Below are 24,309 nucleotides of genomic sequence, written 5' to 3' on the forward strand. Positions count from 1 at the left end.
CTTCCTTGAACAGAGGCCCAAGCAGTCCCCCTCCACCACTTCCCACATTCACCTTGCTGACTTTGTTCTCACATTGAACAACTTTTCCTTTGTACCAAGCAATAGGTATAGCTGCCTGAGTCCAAGCTATGCCTGGCTCTTTGTGGGACATGTGGAACAATCCTTGTTTCAGAACTATGTGGTGATAAGAGTAGAGGGCAGAATATGGATGGAAAACCATTGGTAGAAGCAGTGAATGGGTTGACCACAGCTGAAATTCTGGCTGGGACCAAACTGAGAGAGCTGAAATTGAAGTTGGAAACCACTTGAGGCAATGTGTTGGGGAGCATGTATGCTGAGGAGGGACACGTGGCTGTGGTAACAAGTCTTGGTAAGAATGTTATGCAGGGCTCTCTCCACAGGTGCTGTTTGAGCTGCTGAGTTCTTCCAGGGTTCTGTTTTTTATTCCAGATTCCACGATCTGCAGTCTCTTTTTGTCTTCATACAATAGATTTGAAGAAACTAGGAATTGCAACCACCCACCATCTTCCTTGTTTTTAGAAGATAAGTGTTAATTAGACTTCACAGGGTAGATTTTTATCTGGGCCACCATTATTTCTGATACCTATATAGAAGGTGAAATGAGTTTTTCGGGTATGATATCTGACCTTAAAAGTGCTCTACTTTATCCATTGCACAAAAAACATCAGTGAGACATCTCAATAACTTGACCAACATGACAGAGGAGTGAAGCTTATTAATTTCCCATGTTACAGAGTCATACAACATGGAAACAGGCCCTTCGGCCCAGTTTGTTCATACTGACTAAAGCTAGTACCATTTGCCTGCGTTTGGCCCATATCACTCCAATGCAAACTAGAGGAACAATACCTCATATTCTGTCCAGAGAGCCAACGTTTAATTAGGCTCTGGATTTAGATCCTTCCCCACAACCCCACCCAAAAAAACTCCACAGAAGTAGGTAATTGCAATAAAACAACACATTGAAACTTCCATTTACTGAATGTCAACATTAAAAATGAAATTAATCAAAAAATCTGATTGGATCTCCATGTCTTTTGTTTTAAAGAATGGATAACATATTAAGTCCTGTCCTCTGTAACATTCCAAAAAGTTGACTGGGCCACCACTCACTGGAAACTCTTACATCTATTCTTTGATCCACTGTTAAAGGGTGGTTATTCTACATTGCTTTGTTCCAGAGTTACATCAAGTCTGCCCCTGCATTACCCTTAGATTTTCTGGGACTTCCCAGCAACTAAATTAGGTGCAGGTTCAGTGTAAACGTGGGAACACTGTGGGTGGTATACGTCCCCTCATTTTATTTCAATGATAACTGTGCGTCTTAAAAAATCAGGTGATGGAGCTTGTGCTGGAAATACTGTTTCCTGCTATGTTTTCTAGGGCAAGGATAAGTCAGCCCAAGGCAGGAGGAAGTATGCCGTACCCAATGAACAGCATTTCTGATCAGCATGTTACAGGAAGGAGGTGATTAATCTAGATAGGGAAGACAAATGATTCGCAAGGATGTTGGCAGGACTGAAGAGCTCGAATTATAAGGAGAAACTGGATAGGCTGGGATTGTTTTCCCTGGAGCAAAGGAGGCTGAGGGGTAACCTTATAGAGGTTTATAAAATTATGAGGGGTATAGATAGGGTAGATAGTCTTTTTCCCAGGGTAAGGGAGTCTAAACTAGAGGGCATGCATTTAAGGTGAGAGAGAAAAGATTTAAAGTGGGAATGTGGAATCAGCTGCCAGAGGAAATGGCAGAGGTGGGTACAATTATAACATTTAAAATACATTTTGACAACGACATGGATAGGAAAGGTTTAGAGGGATATGGGCCAAATGCAGGCAAATGGGAATAGTTCAGGTCAGCATGGACGAGTTGGGCCAAAGGACCTGTTTGCGTGCTGTATAACTCTGTGACTATATGGAAGGTTCTGTATGTCAGGAGGCCCACCATCAGAGGAGCCAGGCAGGAAGTAACTGCAGTCATCCTCAGTGGCGAGAATCCCTGCACAATAGATCAGTACTAAAAGAAATTTCATGATCACACAATGTCAGGGTGATGTCACTCCAGTATTTACACCTGCAGAATGAAGACCCTCTTAAAAAGCTTTCTTAGGGGCATGTTCTTTAAGTGAGGTGCCGCTCCTCAGGAAATAGATGTTGTAGCAAGTCAGTGAAGTGATTGGAACAGGAATTCATTCACACATGTGTTATATTCAAGTGAACTGACGGGATTCAATGTAATTTTATGCCTTATTGGACCTCTGTCAATCAATTTTTGGTATACTTTGTTGGTGGCAAGGATTCTGGTATGAGAGGGTTACGTAGTTTGTACTGCGGAATTTAATATTGCAGGCTCTTTGGAACTCATCCATTTGGGAGACCCTTGTATCCCATAGGGACAAGGCCTGCCTCTTCTCAGCTGGTATGCTGAGCAAGGACATCCCCCTGGTAGCTGTTACGTTCTTCCTGATCTCCAGGCTTCACCTCATGGCCCTCAGACGCCAGTCTCCTTGCTGTTCTTCCTCTGACACTGGCCATTGTCTATGATTTGCTGATTGTGCAGCTTGCAGCACATGGTGACAAAGTCAACGAATCTGCTTGGCTCTTTCTGCAGGTCACCCCTGGACTGACATAGGCAATAGCATCATGTCTTCTCCAGGAGACCAAAAGTGGTGCTTCCGCGACTCTCATTATTTCTGTGTTCAGCTACTTGGTTGGAGAGTGAGCTGGTGCTGGGAACCAGGGAAGTAGAGGACTGCCCTTATTCCCCCAGGATCCATCCCACTGAAGATGTCCAGCAGTGCAGTCTCCTATGGGATGAATTAGTAATATGATCTTCCCAGAAACCTAGCATTCACCATGAGGAAATTCTTCCTGTGATCAGCAATCCTCCACACTGAGGGAGTGGAAACTTTTCTCGTTCATAAGTAAATCTGGCTTAAGCAGTGCTCTTGTGGACAAATGAGCCAGTGCCAGGAAACTGAAAATGCTTGCAAATCCCAGGGCCTGAGTGGTCATCTGTTCCTCGAATTCTCTGTGAGTGCGTGCTCTGAAGCAGGAGTGAGCAAAAAATTGGCAGAGATCACTGCAGCCATTTCGAAGGGTCTTATTATGAAACGTTAACAATAAGCATGACCTTAAATTCCACAGAAAAAGCCGTCCAGGGCATGAGAATGCAGCTGATGATCTTCCCACTGAATATCCTATGTCTCTGTGATGACAGCCTTGGGAAAACCTAAGCACGTTGTTCATCAGAGAGGTTCAACTAGACGGTAATGTCTTTGAAGAATAATGGAGAGTTGGCTCTTTACTGATATCATAGAACAGTACAGCACAGGAACAGGCCCTTTGGCCCACTATGCCTGTGCTGAGCATGATCCCAAATTAAATTAATCTTTCTGCCTACACATGATCCATATCCCTCCATTCCCTACATATTCATGTGCCTACCTAAAAGCCTCTTGAACAGCCTGTGCCCTCTGGTATTCAACATTTTGATGTTGGGAAAAAGATTCTGGCTGTCTTTCCTAACTGTGCCTCTCATAATTTTATAAACTTTATCTGGTCTTGCCTCAGCCTCTGACAGTCCAGAGAACACAATTCAAGTTTGTCCCTCTAATCCAGGCAGCATCCTAGTAAACATCTTCTAAACCCTCTCCAAAGCCTCCACATCCTTCTTGTAATGGGGCGACCAGAACTGCACGCAATACTCCAAGTGCGGCCTAACCAAAGTTTCATACAACTGTAACATGACTTCCTGACTCTTATACTCTATGCCCCTAGCAATGAAGGCAAGCATATTATATGCCTTCTTTTTCACTCTATCTGCTGGCATTGGCACTTTCAGGGAGGTATGGGCTTGAACCCCAAGATCCCTCTGAACATCAGTGCTGTTAAGGGTCCTACGATTAACTGTTACTTTCCCCTTATATTTGTCCTCCCGAAGTGCAACACCTCAAACTTGCCTAGATTAAGCTCCATCTGCCATTTCTCTGCCTGTAACTGTAACTGTATCCTGCTGTATCCTTTGACGACCTTCTTCACTGTCCGCAACTCAGCCAAATTTTGTATTGTTTGCAAACTTATTAACCAAATTTCATCCAAGTCCTTTTTATATATATCACAAACAACAGAGGTCCCAGCACTGATCCCTGCAAAATACCACTGGTCCCAGACCTCCAGCCAGAATAATACCATTCCACTACTACACTATGTCTGCTATGGACAAGCCAATTCTGAGTCCAAACTACTAATTCACCGTGGATCCCGTGCATCTTAATTTTCCTGATCAACTTAACATGCACAAAGCCATGCTGACTGTCCGTAATTAGCCTCATGTTCTTCCAAATGTGAGTACATCCCATCCCTTAAGAATCCTCTCCTATAGCCACCCTACAACTGTTGTGAGGCTCACCAGCCTGTAATTTCTTAGATTATCCCTATTACTCTTCTTAAACAAAGGAACAACACTGGCTACTCTCCAGTCCTCTGGGTCCTCACCTGTAGAGGAGACAAAGATCTTTGTCAAAGCCCCAGCAGTCTCCTCTCTTGCCTCTCTCAACCAGGGATAGGCCCATTGGGCCCTGGGGATTTATTGACCTTAATGCTCTTCAAGAGACCCAACACCATCTCCTCTTGATCTCAATATGCCCCAGCATATTAAAATATCCTACACTGACCTCACTATCCTCCATATCCTCCTGTGCAGTTCTGGTCACCTAACTATAGGAAGGATATCAGTAAGATTGAAAGAGTGCAGAGAAGATTTACTAGAATGTTGCCCGGTCTTCAGGAGTTGAGTTACAGGGAAAGATTGAACAGGTTAGGACTTTATTCCTTGGAGCATAGAAGAATGAGGGGAGATTTGATAGAGGTTTACAAAATTATGAAGGGTGTAGACAGAGTAAATGTGAGTAGGCTCTTTCCACCTAGATTAGGAGAGATAAGTACGAGAGGACATGGCTTTAGGGTGAAAGGGGAAAGGTTTAGGGGGAACATTAGGGGGAACTTCTTCACTCAGAGCGTGGTGGGAGTGTGGAACGGGCTGCCATCTGATGTGGTAAATGTGGGCTCACTCTTAAGTTTTAAGAATAAATTGGATAGGTACATGGATGGGAGAGGTCTGGAGGGTTATGGACAGGGTGCAGGTCAATGGGACTAGCAGAGTAAAGTTTTGGCACAGACTAGAAGGACCAAATGGCCTGTTTTCTGTGCTGTAGTGTTCTACGGTTCTATCCCCTCCCTAGTTATGCTCTTATCTTTAATGTATATAAAAAATGCAGTGGGATTCTCTTTAATCCTACTTGCCACGGAAATTACATGTCCCCTTTTGGGTCTCCTAATTTATTGCTTGAGGTATTTCCAGCTTTCTTTATGTTTGTCTCATCATCCAAGCTTTCCTTAGTTTACCACTTTTGTCCTTCCTCCTTACTGGAACATGCCTTCCCTGATCTCTGGTCAGCTGCTCTTTAAATGACTCACAGATGTCAGACGTGGATTTACTCAGTAAAGCTGCTCCCAATTTACTCCCACAAGCTCTTGCAAATAATACTGAAATTTGTCCTGCCCTAATTTACTACTTGCCCCCTAGGTCCAGACTTATCCTTATTCATAACTATTTTAAAACTTAAGATGAAAAACATTCTGATGCTGGAGGAACTCAGCAAGCCAGGCAGCATCTGTGGAGAAAAGCAAGCGGTCAATGTTTTGGGTCAGGACCCTTCTTCAGTATTGAAGATAGGAAAGGGGGAATCATAGAATCATAGAACAGTAGAGCACAATACAGGCCCTTCAGCCCATAATGTTGTGCTGACCATTAAACCTCACCTAAGACTATCTAATCTCTACCTCCCCCATATCCCTCTATTTTAAATTCCTCCATATGCTTATCTAGCAATCTCTTGAATTTGACGAATGCACCAGCCTCCACCACCACCCCAGGCAGCGCAAACCTTCCTCTGATATCTCCCTTGAACTTCCCACCCATTACTTTAAAGCCATGCCCTCTTGTATTGAGCATTGGTGCCCTGGAAAAGAGGCGCTGGCTGTCCACTATATCTATTCCTCTTAATATTTTGTACACTTCTATCATGTCTCCCCTCATCCTTCTTCTCTCCAAAGAGTAAAGCCCTTGATCCCTTAGTCTCTCCTCATAATCCATACTCTCTAAACCAGGCAGCATCCTGGTAAATCTCCTCTGCACCCTTTCCAACACTTCCACATCTTTCTTATAATGAGGCGAACAGAACTGGACACAGTACTCTTAAGTGTGGTCTAACCAGAGTTTTGTAGAGCTGCATCATTACCTCGCTGCTCCTAAACTTGATCCCACGACTTATGAATGCTAACATTCCATACACTTTCTTAATTACCCTATCCACCTGTGAGGCAACTTTCAGGGACCTGTGGATATGAACCCCCAGATCCCTCTGCTCCTCCATACTACCCAGAATCCTGCCATTAACTTTGTACTCTGCCTTGGAGTTTGTCCTTGCAAAGTGTACCACCTCACACTTCTCCGGATTGAACGCCACCTGCCACTTCTCAGCCCAGCTCCGCATCCTATCAATGTCCCTCTGCAGTCTTTGACAATCCTCCACACTATTCACAACACCACCAATCTTTGTGTCGTCTGCAAACTTGTTTGTGATTAGTACAATACCTTGATTGAAGTGGTTAGACTTATTTCAATTACAGCTGGGAGTGCTTTGAAAGAGCTTCAAATAACATTAGATAGATTTGGAATACCAGACATCCTGGCACTGATAATGGGCCACAATTTACATCCGTAAAATGTACAGTGTTTGATGAGGCTTGGAGCTTTTGAAACAAGGCACCATCACAGACCTGCAGTGAAACAACAAAACTGAGAATACTGTGAAAACTTTTAAGAGATTTTTCACAAAATGCAAGGAATCCGGAGGTGAGAGACTAGTTTGCAATATCACTTTGGGACCTAAGAAAGTTGGGTAGCCAGCATTTTAATAAGAATGGGATTGAAGGAGTAGGGTGTAAGCTTTAAGAGGGAACAATTATATAAAAAAGTAGAAGCAGGGGTATGCTTTTGGCCCCTTGTGCCTGCTCTGCCATCCAGTATCTCCAGAATTCTCTTGGGTAGAGAACTGCACAGATTAACTGCTCTCTAGCCGAAGAAACTTCATCTTATCTCAGTCCTAAATGTCTGACCCCTTATTTTAAGCATGTGACCCTTTGCCAAGAAAAACAAAGTTTCTACATTTACCAGTTGAGTCTCATATGTTTCAGTGAAATCAGTTCTCATTCTTATAAACTCTGGTTCAGTCTGTTCAACCTCTCCTCACAGTCCATCCCCCCAATACTTGGATCAGATTGGTGAACCATTTTGGACTTCATCCACTGCAAGTATAACCTTCCTTAGGTGGGGAGAACAAACCTGTGCACAATAATCCTGGTGATGTCTCAACATGGCTTTCCCCTTGTACACTAACCCTCATAATTAAGGGCAATATACTATTGCCTCCCTAATCACTTGCATTTGAACCTTAATTAGTGTACAAGGGCAGCAAGATTCATCTGAACATCATTTCAATCTCTCATTGTTTAAAAAAAAGTCTTCTGTTCTATGTTTCTATCAAAGGGAATTACTTCACATTTCCCACATTCCTCAACCATTCATTTGCTCTGACTATTTCCCCAAGAAGCCTCTCCATAAGACCAAACACCACACAGTGGGAACAAGAGTAGGCCATTCAGCTTCTCTGTGCTGCTCAACAGGATCATGGCTGATCTCACATTCTTCAAGTCCACTTTCTAGTGCTTGCCCCATAACCTTTGATTCCATCCTCCTCACAATTTATTCTGCCACCCAGCTTTGTGTCCTCAGCAAACTCTAATATATTACATTTTATCCCCTTTCCAAATCGTTGATATAGATTGTGAACAGATGGGGCGTTAGCACTGATTCCTAAGGAACCCCATGTAGTCACAGCTTCACAATTCAAAATGACCCACTTTTACTAATTCTGTTTTCTATCAGATAATTAATCCTCAATCCATGAAAAAATATTTTATCCAACTCCGTGTCCTCTAATATAGAAACAGAAAATTCTGGAAACATTCAGCAAGTCAAGTAGCATTTTTGAAAAGAGATGAGCAACACAATGGCACAGCATAGAGTGCTGCTGTCACACAGCTTCAGTGACCTGGGTTTGATCCTGGCTATCAGTGTGAAGTGTACATATTCTCCTCTGGTTTCCTCCCACATCTCATCATTGTGCTGGTAGGTTAATTGACTACTGTAAATTGCCACACATAGGTCAGTAGCAGGAGAATCAGCAGGATGATGGGCATGTGAGAGAGTATACGTTACAGGGAATTAAGTGGGGAAATAGTTCTGATGAGAATGCTCTAATTGCCAGCTTGGATTCGATGAGCCAAATGTCCTCCTGCTATGTCATCAGAAATTATAAAGTGTGAAAATGGAATCACACTTCAGGTTTAAAATGTTCTATGGTCTATTCTGATGAAGGGTCTTTGAACTGAAACATTATCTCTGTTTCTCTTTCCACGGGTGCTGCCTTATCTGTTGAGTGTTTCTGGCATTTCATATTTTTATTTCAGATTTCCAGCATCTACATTTGTATTTAATTTTCATTCCCACATGCACCTATTTTGTTCAATAATCTCTTGTGTGTTACCTTCAAAATGCAATTACACCACATCACAATCACAAAGCCCAATATATGGGAGGGAAAAGCAGAGCAGTGATAGGTGGACAAAAGAGGGGTGGCAGGGTGGGCACAGGGTGGTGATAGGTAGATGCAGGTAAGAGATAGTGATATCTCTTGTGGGGGAGGAGGAGGAGAGAGCAGATCCATTGGGGGATGGGGGTGGGGACTACTTAAAGAGGGAGAATTCAATGTTCATGCCATTGGGCTGCAAGGTTCCAAGATGGAAAATGAAGTGCTGTTCCTCCAGTTTGCACTTGGAATTCTCCTGGCAGTGGAGGAGGCCAAGGACTGACATCAGCGATAGTGTGGGAGGGGGAGTTGAAATGACTGGCAATGGGGAGATGCAGATCGCGGTTACGGACAGAGCGCAGGTGTTCTGTGAAACGGTCACCTAGTCTGCGTTTGGTCTCACCACTGTAGAGGAGGCCACACTTGGAGCACCAAATGCAGTCGATGATATTAAGGGAGGTGCAGGTGAATCTGTCTCACCTGAAAGGACTGTTTGGGTCCCTGGATGGAGGTGGTGTAGGGGCAGGTGTTGCACCTATGGCGGGGGGCAGTGGAAAGTTCTCAGGCTGGGAACAGGATGGGTGGGGAGGGGAAGATGTGAACTAGGGAGTCACAGAAAGATCGGCCCCTGCAAAAGGCAGAAAGGGGTGGGGAGAGGAAGATATGCTTGGTGGTGGGGCTGTTGGAGATGGTGGAAGTGGCGGAGAATGATGTGTTGGATACGTAGGCTGGTGGGATGAAATGTGAGGACAAGGGGGACCCTATCCCTGCTGGGTCTAGGAGGGGTGTGGTGAGAGCGGAGGTGCGGGAAATGGCAGAGATACAGATGCGAGCTCTCTCAACCACAGGTTAGAAAAGAAGTTGGACATCTCAAATGTCCTGGAGTGGAAAGCCTCATTATGGGAGCAGATGCATCGGAGGCGGAGAAATTGAGAAAAAGCAATAGCAGCCTTGAAAGAGACGTGATGGGAGGAGCTGTAATCGAGGTAGCTGTAATCGAGGTAGCTGTAATCGAGGTAGCTGTGGGTTTGTAGAAGATGTCGGTGGATAAGGAATCCCTTGAGATGGAGATGGCAAAATCGAGGAAGGAGAGAGGGGTGTCAGAGATAGTCCAAGTGAATTGGAGAGCAGGGTGAAAATTAGTGATGAAATTTATGAAACTGTCGAGTTCCACACAGGTACAAGAGGTGGCACCAATGCAATCGTCGATATAGCGGAGAAAGAGTTGAGGAATGGGGCTGGAGTAGGCTTGGAACAGAGACTATTCAATGTAGCCAACAAAGAGGCAGCATAGCTAGAGCCCATGCGAGTGCCCATGGCAATGCCCTCGGTCTGTAGAAAGTGAGAGGAATCGAAAGTGAAGTTGTGATCTCTGTTTTCAATATGCTCTCCTACTGAAAGTTTAGTCACCTAGCTAGGCCTGTTTCCCAATACAAGGTCCAGTATGGCCCCTCCTCTAGTTGGACTATCGTGCACTAAGGAAGTCCCAGTCAATACTGGGTAAGTTAAAATCACCCACTACAATGACTGTTGCTTTTAGGTCTTTTCATAATCTGCCTACATATCTGTTCCTCTATCTCCTGCTGGTGATTGGGAGGCCTATGGTATAACCCCATCAGAGTGATTGCAGCTTTCCTATTTTTGAGCTCACCCATATTACTTCAGTGGATGAGCCCTCTCATATGTCCTCTCTGAGTACAACTGTGACATGCTCCCAGATTAGTAATGCAGCTCCTCCAGCTCTTTTACCTCCCTCTATCACATCTGAGCCATCAAAATCCTGGAACATTGAGCTGCCAGTTCTGTCCCTCTTGTGGAGCATGTCTTTTCCCCCTACCCTGAGGTCCCTGTTCTGCCCTGAGTGACCAGACATGGCCACAATGGTGCCTTCAACAACGGAGCAATATCACTACTGAGATGCCCACTGAATGAGTACCTCAGCAGATGAATGGTGGAAAAAGCACTCGTGTGAGTTGTAGCTCACTCTGTGCACCTTGGAGGACGTGCACCTTCAGGGGTGTCCAGTCAGGTCTCTTGGTGCAAGTAGAATGTTCTTTTATATTGTGAAAAAAAGCAACAAGCTGATGGAATCTGCACCTAGTTTTACTGAGACTGTTCCTCACTTCAATTCTAGTTCCCTTCTCAGTGTTCAGTTCCCTTCCCTGACTTCAAACACCCAACAATGTTCATCAATTGTAAGTGTTTGCTATCCATCAACACAGCTGGACTGCAATCACATGATTCCCAGCCAACTGCTATGATGTCTGTTCTGCAACAGTCCACATCCATGATCTCAACCTGTGGCTGTTCAGAGGCAAAAAAGTCTGTGAAAACCCTGAAAAACCCAGCCTTTGAAGCTAGGAGTGGTACAACCAAAGCTACTGGCAAGAAACACCATGCCAGGCTTCAGATTTACTTCAGACACCACTCAGTGTGCACCAGCCTGAATGCTGGTGGTGTGCTGCATCTACGCATTGTTGTACAGTAGTGAAGTCAAGACCAAGAGGAGGCACAAACCAGGAAGTAATAAGCCCCTTTAGTGCAGGAGGAAGATAATGCAGGTACAGCTGTAGAAGCCCCTTGTCATTGTCATTACCTGCATCTCTGGATGCCAAAGTCCATTTCTACCCTATCTTAACACAAACCAACTTTGAAAATAGCTATATGCACCTTGCACAGCCCCAAGTGTTCATTATTAATCTATGGCTCACTATTCTGCATGCTGTTATTGCTTTTCCCTTGTCCTACCTCTATGTACTTATGTTTCAAAATAATCTGTATGGATGGCATGCAAAACTGTATCTTTCACTGTATTTTGGTATCTTATATTACTGTATCTCAGTACATGTGACAGTAATATTCTAATTCCAATTCCTCACAGGAAATAGGAGCAGGAAAAATCACATGGTCCATTTGCTGTTCACTAAGATCATGGCTAGTCTGAAATTTGACCTTTTGCTCCATATTTTTCTGTCCATTTTCCATCACTCTTGATTACACTATGGTCCAAATATCTTTGATCTAAATATATTACCTAGCATACTGAAGTTCTCTAACCCAGAGACTTGTATGAATCACTACCCTCTGAGAGAAGGAATTCTCTCCTAAATGGCCTTCCCCACATCCTTAGACCATTATTTCTGAACTCTTCACCAGGGAAAATATCCTCACAACATCAAGCCCCTCAGACCCTTATATGTTTCAGTAAGAGCACCTTATTCTTATAAATTCCATTCTGTTCAATCATTTCTCATAGGACAAGCCCCTCATCCCATGAATCAAACCAATGCATTGCCTCTAAGGGGAAAAGAAATGTGTGAAACATCCACATGCATATGTTTGTACATCTACAAATCTTTACATCTTCCTCTTCCAAGAATTCTAATATAGTGCAACCCCTGCAGCTACAACAGTGGTAGAAGCAGACTGCACCGAGGGTTAAGTTTGATCAATGTCCTATTTTGATTTTTTTTTGAGTACCTTGACACTGCTGACAAGGGCCTGCATTTATTGCCAGTCCCTAATTTCCCTTCAGAAAGTGGTGGCGAACCATGGCTTTGAACCATTGCATCCTCTGGTGAAGATGCACCCATGGGACTGTTGGGTGAGGAGCTCGAGGATTGAGACCTAGTAATAATGAAGGATATACTTCCACGTCAAGACGGCGTGTAACTTGGAGAGGAATCTGCAGGTGATGACATACCTATACAGTTGCTGCTTTGTTCCTCGTGAAGGTTGAGATTGTGGGTTTTGGAATTTCTGTTGGAACAGCCTAGGTGATTAACTGCACTGTATTTTGTCGATAATACTGCAGCTATTGTGTGCCACTGGTGGAGTGAATGAATGTTTAGGGTGGTTGATGGAGTGTCAACCAAGTGTACTGCTTTGTCCTGGATAGTGTCAGGCTCATGTGTTGTTGGAGCTGCATTCATTCCAGCCAATGGAGAATATTCTGTCACCCCTTTGATATGCCTTGTGGTTGATGGAAAAGCTTTGAGGGAGCAGGTCACTCACCACAGGATACCCAGCTTCTGACCTGCTCTTATAAACGTGGTACTTACTTGGTTTATCCAGTTGAGATTCTAGTCAATGGTGACAGAAGGGTGTTGATGGTGGGGAACTTACCCATGGTAATGCCATCATATATCAAAGGTGGGTGGTTAAATTCTCTCAGGTTGAAAGTAGACCTTGCCAGGCAATTTGGTGGCACAGATATTATTTGCTCCCTATCTGCCCATACCCAAATGTTGTCTAAGTCTTGATGCATTAAGGCATGAACTGCTTCATGTGTAATCCAGAACTCTACTTTGGACTGCTCCACATATATATGTGCAGGGTAGATACAACTGTTGGGATGCAAGACAACATGTGAAGTACAGATAGAAGTGGTGGAATGTGGTGACAGAAGAAAATCGGAAGCACTTTGATCAAACGTGAAGTAGCAGCATGCATTGAAAATTTCCTGACAGGAAATAGGGAGTGAAAAAAAATAGAAGATACTGGAAACACTCGGCTGGTCAGTCACCACGTGTGAAGAGAGTTAATGTTTCAAGTCGAAGATCCTACATCAGAACTGGGAAAGAGCGAAAGCAAGTTTTAAGTTGCCAAGAGATTGAGGGATGGATGGATAGGACAAAGAGGACATCTCTGATAGGTTACAGTCAGGATTACCATGGTGATCTGTTGTGATGAAGTTATCTGGTTAATTGGTTAATGAGGGCAGTAATGGAAATAACATGAACAAAGGTAAAGCTGTGAGATGAAGGTGGTTAGTGTAAACACAAACAAAAGAATGTCAAAGCTATGAAATGTAGAGCTGTAGCAGGTCAGGCTGTGCTAATGGAGAGGGAAAAACTGAATCAATATTACAGATGGATGACCAAAAGCAGAACAGCCCAGTTCTGATACAACAGAGAGAGTGAATTATTTCAAGCTGGTGAATTCAGTATTGAGTCCAGAGACTGCAGTGTGCCCAGACAAAAGATGAAGTGCTGTTCCTCAAGCTTACATAAACCCTTGTTTGTAATAGTGCAACAGGCCACAGACAGGTTGGAGTAGAACGGAGAATTGAAGTGACAAGCAACAGGAAGCGCAGGGTCACTCTTGAGGAGTGAACACAGGTGCTCTACAAAGCACTCACCCAATGCACATTTAGTTTCTCCAGTGTAGAGGAGACTGCATTCTGAGCACTGACCACAGTAATGGCTTGGAAGAAGTACATTACTAGAAATGGAAGGGAAAGGCTGCTTTTTAGACAGGAGGGAAGTGTGCTAATTTTTCTTAATATATAGGAATGATTGAGACTTGGCTATATAGGATGATCTCCAAATTTGCAAATAACACAAAATCTGGAAGTGTGGTAAACTTTGAGGAGTTTACAAGGCAACTTCAAAGTATGGACAATCCAGTGAAATGGGCAGATGAAATTTAATGCAGAAAAATGTGAAGTGTCACATTTGGGTAAGAGGAATAAGAAGCTTGAAATAAACTAAATGGCACAATTTGGGCGTATGTTATGCATCTATCGTTGGAAGTGGCAGGCAGATTGTGAAAGTAGTTAAAAAGAAATATGGGACTCCTGAGCTTTCTAAAGAGAGGCAAAGAGTACAGGGTGTCGCGATGAAACATTTATAGAGCTCTGGCTCTGTTGTTTTCATTTCTGTGTATCACACTGGAAAAGGTGTGAAGGGCCTTAGGGTGCAGAAGAGATGTACTAAGATGAATCCAAAAATGAGGGGCTTTAATTATGTGGATAGACTGGAGAAGCTGGGGTTGTTAAAGGAGCAGAGGAGGTTGAGGCGGTATCTGATAGTAGCATTTAAATTCACCGAGGGCTTAGGTACAGACAAAAACTATTCCTTGGCACAGGGATCAAAAGCCAAAGGACATAGAATGAAAGTGATCGGCAAAAGAGCAAAAAAAATGGCATTGGAAAAAAGTATAGGTAGCAAATGATTAGGGTCTGGAATGGACTGCAAGCAGTATTAGTGAGGGTAGATTCAACTGTAGTGTTCAAAAGGGAGCGGGATAAGCACTTTAAAGAAATCTAGTTGCTGTGGGGAGAGAGTGGGGAAATGGAATCAGCAGAATTGCTCTTATAGAGAGCCAGTGCGAGCAGAGTGGGTGAAACGGTCCATGCTGTAACTTTTCCATGATTCTGTAAAAGCCTGCCATTAGCTTGGTGCTATCAGTGAGCTATCAGAGCATTGAAACACTGATTAACCAAGATTAATGTGTTTGCTCTCCCTCAAGATTATTGAAGGTACAACTCATTGCATGCCATCTCACAGTGTGAACCCATTTGATTGGTGCAGGTGGCCACTGTTTCCGGGGACAAAGAATTCATTGCAAACATATGCAATGTGCTATTCATGTTCTGGATGGACTCCACAAATACGTCCGTAAGTGGGTACAGTGCAGCTGGGGCACCTTCCAAAGCATTCATCACTCTCTGCTGTTAGTCCAGAGTTTTCTGTTCATTAACAGCCAATGCAGTCTGACCCCACCTCACCCCTCCCATTCCTGTCTCCAGTATCTGCTCTTCCTCATATCTTTTGTGTGAGTCACCAAGAAACCAAACAGTCATGTTTATTGGATCTCCTAAATCATCCAAAGGGAGTGACCTCTTTGAGAGGAGGCATTGTTATTGCCTTACTGCACTTCAAGTCGACTGGGGGATGCCCTGAGTAAATTGATAAGTTGGTTTATTATTGTCATGTGTACCGAGGTACAGTGAAAAACTTTGTTTTGCATGCCATCCATACAGATCATTTCATTGGATCAGTGCATTGAGGTAGTACAAGGGAAAACAATAACAGAATGCAGAATAAAGTCATAACAGCGGGATAGAAGCTGTCCTGGAAGCTGGTGGTACGTGCTTTCAGGCTTTTGTATCTTCTGCCCAATGGGAGAGGGGAGAAGAGAGAATGTCCAGGATGGGAGAGGTCTTTGATCATGTTGGCGGCTTTAGCAAGGCAATGAGAAGTGTAGACAGAGTCCCTGGAGGGGAGACTAGTCTTCATGATGTGGTGAGTTGTGTCCACAACTTTCTGCAGTTTCTTGTGGGCTAAACATACAAATTAGATGTGTCAAATCTCAAGTGCTTATGTTTATCATTGTGCATTTGATTGTTTTCACTTACTGCCGCCTTGAAGTCCACATGAGTACACAATGCAAATAATGAATTCAGTCACTGGATAGAGCTACAAATCCCCATCCCTGTCTCCCATGGCCAGGCATCTTGTCCCGCTGGCTGACCTCATCTGTGGCTGTTAATTGCAAGAAGAGGGGAGGGTGCCTCTGGATCTTTTGGAGTAATATGCTCATAAGGACATGGGTGAATGGGTCACTATGCTCATCTGATCCAATGATGTGACTAATCTGCATGCAGCACTGACTCCTGGAGCATAGTATTCGGCAAAGTGATTCAGAATCTTGAGGTAGCTTTGTCTCATTGACACTCCATTTTCTCTCTTCCTTTATTTCTGCCGCCTACTCCTTATCTGCAATGTCTCCTTAAATAGTGGAAATGAAGTTGTGTGCATCATCATAGCTGCTCACTCCAAATAGCTGCAAAACTTGAAAATTTTTCACAACAGTGGCAGGATCAAAAAGCCATGGAAGTTCACTGCTCAGGCTTATAGTTTACTGCTCGCTATCAGATTTTGGTCTCATTCAAATAAAGAAGAATGGTGTAAAGGCCAATTCAGTGTCAGGTGTTGCACTGTGTTACAAGGCATCTGTACAGGACTAATCAGAATTTAGAGGAGGCAGCTGCAGCTCTTCCAAATACTAACATCTGGTCTTGCTCACTTAGGACGTGTGAATCTGCAGGTGAAGACCCACCCTTTGCTGGACTAATCCCACCAAAGTGTGTTGATGAGTGGCATACACTTCTGAGGATTCATTGTTTGCAATTTCCATGTACTCCTAATACGGAGAATAGATACGAGTTAGTAGAGGCAAGGGAGGTATGTTCTCAGTTCATAGGGTCAGAGAGATACAGCATGGAAACAGCTCCTGGGCTACCAAGTCCTTACCAACTATCATCTACCCATTTACACTGGTCTTACGTTAATCCTGTTTTTATTCTCCCTTCTTTCTCACAACTCACCTGCACAACAGGGACAGTTTACAGTGCCCAATTAACCTGCCAACCTGCACATCTTTTGGGTTGTGGGAGGAAATTGGAGCACCTGGAGGGAACCCACGCAGTCACAGGGAGAACGTACAAACTGCACACACAGCACCCAATTGGATTGAACCCAGGTCTCTGGTGCGGTGAGTGCTGGTGCAGGGGTCTACTGGTCACACCGCTGTGCCACCCTTCAGATGATCAGTTGTCAGGATGATCAGATTTCACTCCCTGTTGAAATCAGGCTAATGTTACTGAGGGTCTATCAACAGGTGCAAGAGTAATGGTCAAGTTGCTACATAGCAGTGAGGGTGGGTTTGTTTACCTTCACAACAGACAGGAGATTACAGCAGCTGGCTTTTGTCACTGTTTGCACAACATCATAATCTCCTTTGACTTTTGCCGAAAAAGATTATCATAGTTCCCTTTCTCACCTCCCTTTGCCAATCAATGGTACCGGTACTTCTCGTTTTCTTACTGCAGCCACAATAAGGTTAAAAATATTGGCCCAAGTTCGTTTGGTATCAATGTTATGAATGGCTCTCATACAAATTTTACTTCTGAAAGATCTTACATGCCGTGGATCTTTATCTCTTCAGCTGCAAATCAAGAAAGTGAATTCTGGTGAATGTGACTAATAAAGATGTCTTATCGAATTTAAACCAAAAGTGTTACAGTGTTCCGTCTGAAGTAGAGCTCTTGAATTATGTGCAGTCGTGTTAGAGCAATTCACTTCATTGGTGATTCAAAATCACGTGTTTGAAATGTGCCATGTAGCACTTTATGTGCTAGCTTCCCATGGAATTAGCTTTGCTTCAGGTTTACACTTGCAAACTAGTTCGTTAGGTATGTCATTGGGGACAAAAAGTGGCCAGACATGCAGTAGCATGTAAAAGATAAGTTAAATAACCTGGCATCAACATTAGCTGTGTCAGTCTTTAGCTAATTTCTGAACCAGTTTTGCAGACATTGCCAGCAACTTACAGGCTCTTAAGCCATAAAAAAACAATCTGCAGAGTCTCGACCCAAAATAATTGTCTCATTTTTGTCTCCATAGATGGTACTTGACCTGTCGAGTTCTTCCAGTGTTGTTTTTTTGTTCCAGATTCCAGCATCTGCAGTCTCTTTTGACTTGCACTTCTATAGTACCTTTAGCAGCAGGCAAATCTGGAGGTTTTTCAGGTTTGTCTATTTCCTCTGTGCTATTTTTGTTATAGGACAGAGAAGCACACAAGAAAGCAACTTCAGGCTGGTCAGAATGCACTCACACACCAATACAGAAGAATGTGTAAAAATAATTTAGGGAAGGAAGTACTGAAGTCAAGTTCACCACTGCTGTTGCCTTCCTCTACAAAACAACCTCTGGTACCAACAGGCAAATCTAGAGGCTTTCCATGTTTACCTGGTGAAGACAGCAATTTGTAACAGACCTGACAGAGCTTGCAAAGACTGAAATTGTCATGATTTCACCACTCCCCTATGTAAATTGCTTATCTGTGAATTCCCTCCTAATAAAGTCATAGAATCGTACAGCACAGAAACTGGCCACCATGTCCATGCTGACATTTTTGCCCATCCACATTTGCCCGCATTAGGGCTGTATTCTTTAAATGCTTCTTAAACATAGCAACTGGATCTGATTCCACCATCTCCGCTGGACAGCACATTCCACTTATCAAACACTTTCTGTGTAAAAACAAAAACTTACCCCTCAGATCCCCTTTAAAACTTCTTCCTATCACAAACTTTTGCTCGCTTGTTTTTGACACCCCTACCAAGGTAAGATTTTGGCTAGCTACCTATCTATGCCTCTCATTATCTTATATATTTATATCAGGCCACCCCTCACCCTCCTTCACTCCAGAGAAAATGACTTCAGCCTATCCAGTCTTTCCCCATAACTAAAGTCCTCCAATTCAGGCAACATCCTGGTAAATCTCCTCTACACTTTCTCCAGTGCCACCACATCCTTCCTAGAGCGTGGCGAACTGCACACAGTACTCCAGATGTGGCCTAACCTGCAATTTGTAAAGTTACAACGTAACATCCCAACTTTTACTTTCTATTCCCCGAACTGAAGGCAAACATGCCACATGCCTTCATCACCAACCTATTGACCTGTGTTCTAACTATGGACTCGGACCTCTAGATATCTCTGTTCATCAAATTCCTTAATGCCTTATCATTTCCTGTAAAATGTCCTATCTGACTTCCCAAAATGCATCACCTCACACTTGTCAGGATTTAATTCCATCTGTCAATGCTCAGCCCAGCTTTCTATCTGATCTGTACCCTGCTGTAGCCTTAGACAATCTTCCTTGCTTTCCACAACACAATCAACTTATGTGTCATCCGCAAACTTACTATTCTTACCTCCTATATTCAGATGTTAAACATTAGTTTCTATCACAAACAACAAAGGTCCCATCACCAATCCCTGCAGTAGATCCTGCTGCTCGTGGGAAGGTTTTGTACTTCATCACCAGTCCTAAACACGTGCAAGAAAATCAGGCATGGGCTGCACTGACTTCTGCACTTTTAATGCCACAGAAGTAAATGCATTTTTCTTTGTACATATCCATTGCAACAAGCTCCTTTATAGAGAATATTTGGGTAAAGATGTAAAATGCAGATCTGCATTCCTTGGTCATCAGCTCATAACGTGTTCAATGACTAGCTGAAAACAAGCACTAATAGTATGGGGACACACAAGAGATTCTGCAGATGCTGGAACCTGGAGCAACACACACAAAATGCTGGAGGAACTCAGCAAGTCAGGCAGCATCCATGGAGGGAAATAAACAGTCGATGTTTCGGACTGAGACCCTTCATCGGGACAGGAAGAGGGCAGAAGCCAGGATAAAAAGGTCAGGTACCTGTTCTCTCACCTGGACTCACCTATCACCTGCCAGCTTGTGCTCCTCCCCTCACCCGACCTAGCAGGATTTCAAAACCTTGCACACAGCTCGGCTCACCTGCCTTGCACCAGCAGGAATAAAATAAATGAGATAGCCAGTTCTCTCACATATTTAAAGCTTACTCATATAAAAGGCTATTTACTTTTTAACCCTTATGCTTTAAATTTATAACATTAAATCCGTGCTTCCAAAAGGTGTGCTTGGCATCAAATTTCCAGTTTTATAGGAAATATGTTTGGGAATGGAACAATGGAAGCATAATTGCACCAATGTCAAACACACTACATCATGTCTTTATTACTGCCATTTTCTATCTTATCAGAGACATTTCAAAGTTTTCAGATAGATTAGTTTCCAATTCAGTTTGGGCACATGAATACATATTGTGCATTTCATCAGTAACCTTCGACTTTAAAACTGTTCCAATAATAATAATAGGTTGCTTTAATGCATTGGAGTTGCAAAAAAAATAATCAATATTTTTAAAGATAAACATGAGGCAACTTACAACACCTTGGTATTGATTAACTCTTTGAATGAATTTACAAATTAAAATAGTGATCACTTATTGAATGAAGTAATCTGTCTTCTCACCAAGCTGTGATGTCTGTTGCTATCTGACAGCTAAAATATAAACAGAGATTTTCACTCCACCTACATCTACTACCTTTTCACAGCACCTTCCCATGCAACCACAGGAAATACAACAACTGCCTTTTTGGCTGTCCTTTCTCACCATCCAGGGACCAAAACACTCATTCCAGTTAAAGCTGGATTCATTTGTCCATCGAGGAGGAGGTACAGAAGCCTGAAAACCCGCACTCAACGTTTCAGGAACAGCTTCTTCTCCTCCGCCATCAGATTTCTGAATGGTCCATGAACCCATGAACACTACCCCATTATTCCTCTTTTGCGCTACTTATTTATTTTTGTAACTTATAATAATTTTTATGTCTTGCACTGTACTGCTGCCACAAAACAACAAATTTCACGACATATGTCAATGATAATAAACTTGATTCTGATTCTGATACTTCTTCCAACTTAGTGCACTTCATTCAGTGCTCACGATGTGGTCTCCTCTACTTTGGAGAAACCAAATGCAGATTGGGTGACACTTTGTAGAATAGCTCTATTCAGTCTGCAAGAGTGACCCCAAGGTTGCAGTTGCCTGTCACTTTTAATGTCCATTCTACTCTGACTTCTCTGTCTTTGGCCTCTTTTATTGTTCCAGTGAAGCCTCATGGCCCAGGGAACAGCATGTCATCTTCTCAGGACACAATATGAAATCAATAATTTCAGATAACCAGCCTACCAAATCTGTAGCAGAGCTGACCAGTACCTATTGTGACCAAGGGCATTGAGCTGAGAGGCCAGACACGCTATGTATCTGGCCTCGAAGCTTTATGCCATCCATAGGCAGTGCATCTACAGTGGCCCCATTCATTTCAATGGGTTTATCAGCTGCCATGAAAATGTAACTAAGTTTTTTAACTTTTTTATTTCACTGTACATGTTTTAAATTAATGAAGTGCTTTAAATCTATTCTTTTTTTTATTTTTAGTTTACCGTACTTAATTATTTAAGTCAATTTCAACTGTTTGTACACACCTGAGACATTCAAAAGCAGCCTTTGACAGCATGAGATAACATGGAGTGTGCATAAACACGATGCAGCCCCGCTTTTTGGTACTGGTATTGGTTTATTATTGTCACTTGTACCGAGGTACAGTGAAAAGCTTGTCTTACAAACCAATCATACAGGTCAATTCATTACACAGTGCAATTACATTGAGTTAGTACAGAGTGCATTGATGTAGTACAGGTAAAAACAATAACGGTACAGAGTAAAGTGTTACAGCTACAAAGAAAGTGCAGTGCAATAAGGTGCAAGGTCACAAGGTAGATCGTGAAGTCATAGTCCATCTCATTGTATAAGGCAACTGTTCGATAGTCTTATCACAGTGGGGTAGAAGCTGTCCTTAAGTCTGGTGGTACGTGTCTTCAGGCTCCTGTATCTTCTACCCGACGGAAGAGGAGAGAAGAGAGAATGTCCCGGGTGGGTGGGGTCTTTGATTATGCTGGCTGCTTCACCAAGGCAGCAAGAGGTAAAGACAGAGTTCAAGGAGGGGAGGCTGGTGTCTGTAATGCGCTGGGCTGTGTTCACAACTCTCTGCAGTTTCTTGCAGTCCTGGGCAGAGCAGTTGCCATACCAAGCCGTGATACATCCAGATAGGATGCTTTCTATGGTGCTTCGGTAAAAGTTGGTGAGAGTCAAAGGGGACAAACCAAATTTCTTTAGCCTCCTGAGGAAGTAGAGGCGATGGTGAGCTTTCTTGGCTGTGGCTTCTACATGATTTGACCAGGACAGGCTGTGGTGATGTTCACTCCCAGGAACTTGAAGCTCTCAACCCTCTCGACCTCAGCACCATTGATGTAGACAGGTGCATGTACACCGCCCCCCTTTCCTGAAGTCAATGACCAGTTCTTTTGTTTTGCTGACATTGAGGGAAAGGTTGTTGTCATGACACCATTCCACTAAGCTCTCTATCTCCTTCCTGTACTCCGCCTCATCGCTGTTTGAGATACGGCCTAGAACGGTGGTATCATCTGCAAACTTGTAGGTGGAGTTAGAGCAGATTCTGGCCACACAGTCATGAGTGTATAGGGAGTAGAGTAGAGGGCTGAGGACACAGCCTTGTGGGGCACCAGTGTTGAGAATAATTGTGCCGGAGGTATTGCTGCCTATCCTCACTGATTGCGGTCTGTTTGTTAGAAAGTCAAGGATCCAGTTACAGAGGGAGGTGTTGAGTCCTAGGTCTCGGAGCTTGGTGACAAGCTTACTTGGGATTATTGTATTGAAGGCAGAGCAAATATTTGTAATGAAGAAGGTTAGAGTACCAAGTTAAGGACGCCAGAATATATTACAGCCATGGATGGTACCAGTTCCTTCATTGAGTCTTTGGAGAAGAAGTCATTGTAAAAGTCTGTCATAGAAAGTAAAATGCATTTTTGAAAGGTGTAACTGGTTCCTCAAAACTGAAGAAGTTCTGTTTCGAAATCATGCATGCATATATACAGCCATCTCATGGTTTTATGTGCATTGCTTGGGAAAGAAAGCCTACTGCTTAACGTTAAAATATAACCTGATTACCATCAGAAAGCATAGGAAATGTGTGTTAGTGTTCCCCAGGTGATGCTGGTGAAAGTCTGAGATGATCTTCTGATTGGTCATTCTGGAATTCCTTCCTTAAACCCCGCGCCTCTATCTGCTTATCATAAAATCCATCTCTAATTAAGATCATGGTCACTGCTTCCGAGCTTAATTTTGAAACTATGCTTTTGCGGTCTATTGCTTAAGAACATAGAACACTACAGCACAGTACAGGCCTTTTGGCCCACAGTGCTGTGCCGACATTTTATCCTGCTCTAAGATCTATCTAACCCTTCCCTCCCACATAGCCCCCTATTTTCCTATCATTCATGTGCCTATCTAAGAGTCTCTTAAATGTCCCTAATGTATCTGCCCCCCACAACCTCTGCTGGCAGTGCGTTCCACGCATCCACCACTCTGTGTAAAAAACTTACCCCTGACATCCCCCTTATACCTTCTTCCAATCACCTTAAAATTATGTCCCCTCATGTTAGCCATTGTCACCTTGGGAAAAAGTCTCTGACTGTCCATCAGATCTATGCCTCTCATCATTTTGTACACCCTTATCGAGTCACCTCTCATCCTCCTTCTCTCCAAAGAGAAAAGCCCTAGCTCACTCAACCTATCCTCATAAGACATGCTCTCCAATCCAGGCAACATCCTGGTAAACCTCCTGTGCACCCTCTCTAAAACTTCCACATCCTTCCTATAATGAGGCAACCAGAACCGAACACAATACACCAAGTGTCGTCTAACCAGAGTTCTATAGATCTGCAACATCACCTCACGGCTCTTGAACTCAATACCCTGACTAATGAAGGCCAACACTCCATACACTTTCTTAACAGCCCTGTCGACCTGCATGGCAACCTTGAGGGATCTATGGATGTGGACCCCAAGATCCCTCTGTTCCTCCACACTGCCATTAACCTTGTATTCTGCCTTCGAATTTGATCTCCCAAAGTGTATCACTTCACACTTATCTGGGTTGAACTCCATCTGCCACTTCTCAGCCCAGCTCTGCATTCTATCAATGTCCTGTTGTAATCTACAGCAATCTTCTACACTATCCACAACACCACCAACCTCTGTATCATCAGCAAACTTACTAACCCACCGTTCCACATCCTCATCCAAGTCATTTATAAAAATCACCAAAGAGTAGGGGTCCCAGAACAGATCACTGCGGAACACCACTGGTCACCGACTTCCAGGCAGAATACGCTCCATCTACCACCACCCTCTGTCTTCTATGGGCAAGCCAATTCTGAATCCACACAGCCAAGTTTCCCCAGATCCCATGCCTCCTGACTTTCTGAATGAGACTTCCATGAGGAACCTTATCAAACACCTTACTAAAATCCATGTACA

General features: G+C 43.4%; 1 protein-coding gene across 1 annotated transcript in view; it reads left to right on the top strand.

Annotated features, from left to right (window-relative positions):
- kif25 (kinesin family member 25) overlaps nt 1–24,309 on the top strand; it is a 69,186-nt gene that overhangs the window by 27,533 nt on the left and 17,344 nt on the right. The gene's annotated exons all lie outside the window — the stretch shown is intronic.

This window comes from Pristis pectinata, chromosome 3 (genome assembly GCF_009764475.1).
Source record: "Pristis pectinata isolate sPriPec2 chromosome 3, sPriPec2.1.pri, whole genome shotgun sequence".
NCBI classification, from domain to species: Eukaryota; Metazoa; Chordata; class Chondrichthyes; order Rhinopristiformes; family Pristidae; genus Pristis; species Pristis pectinata.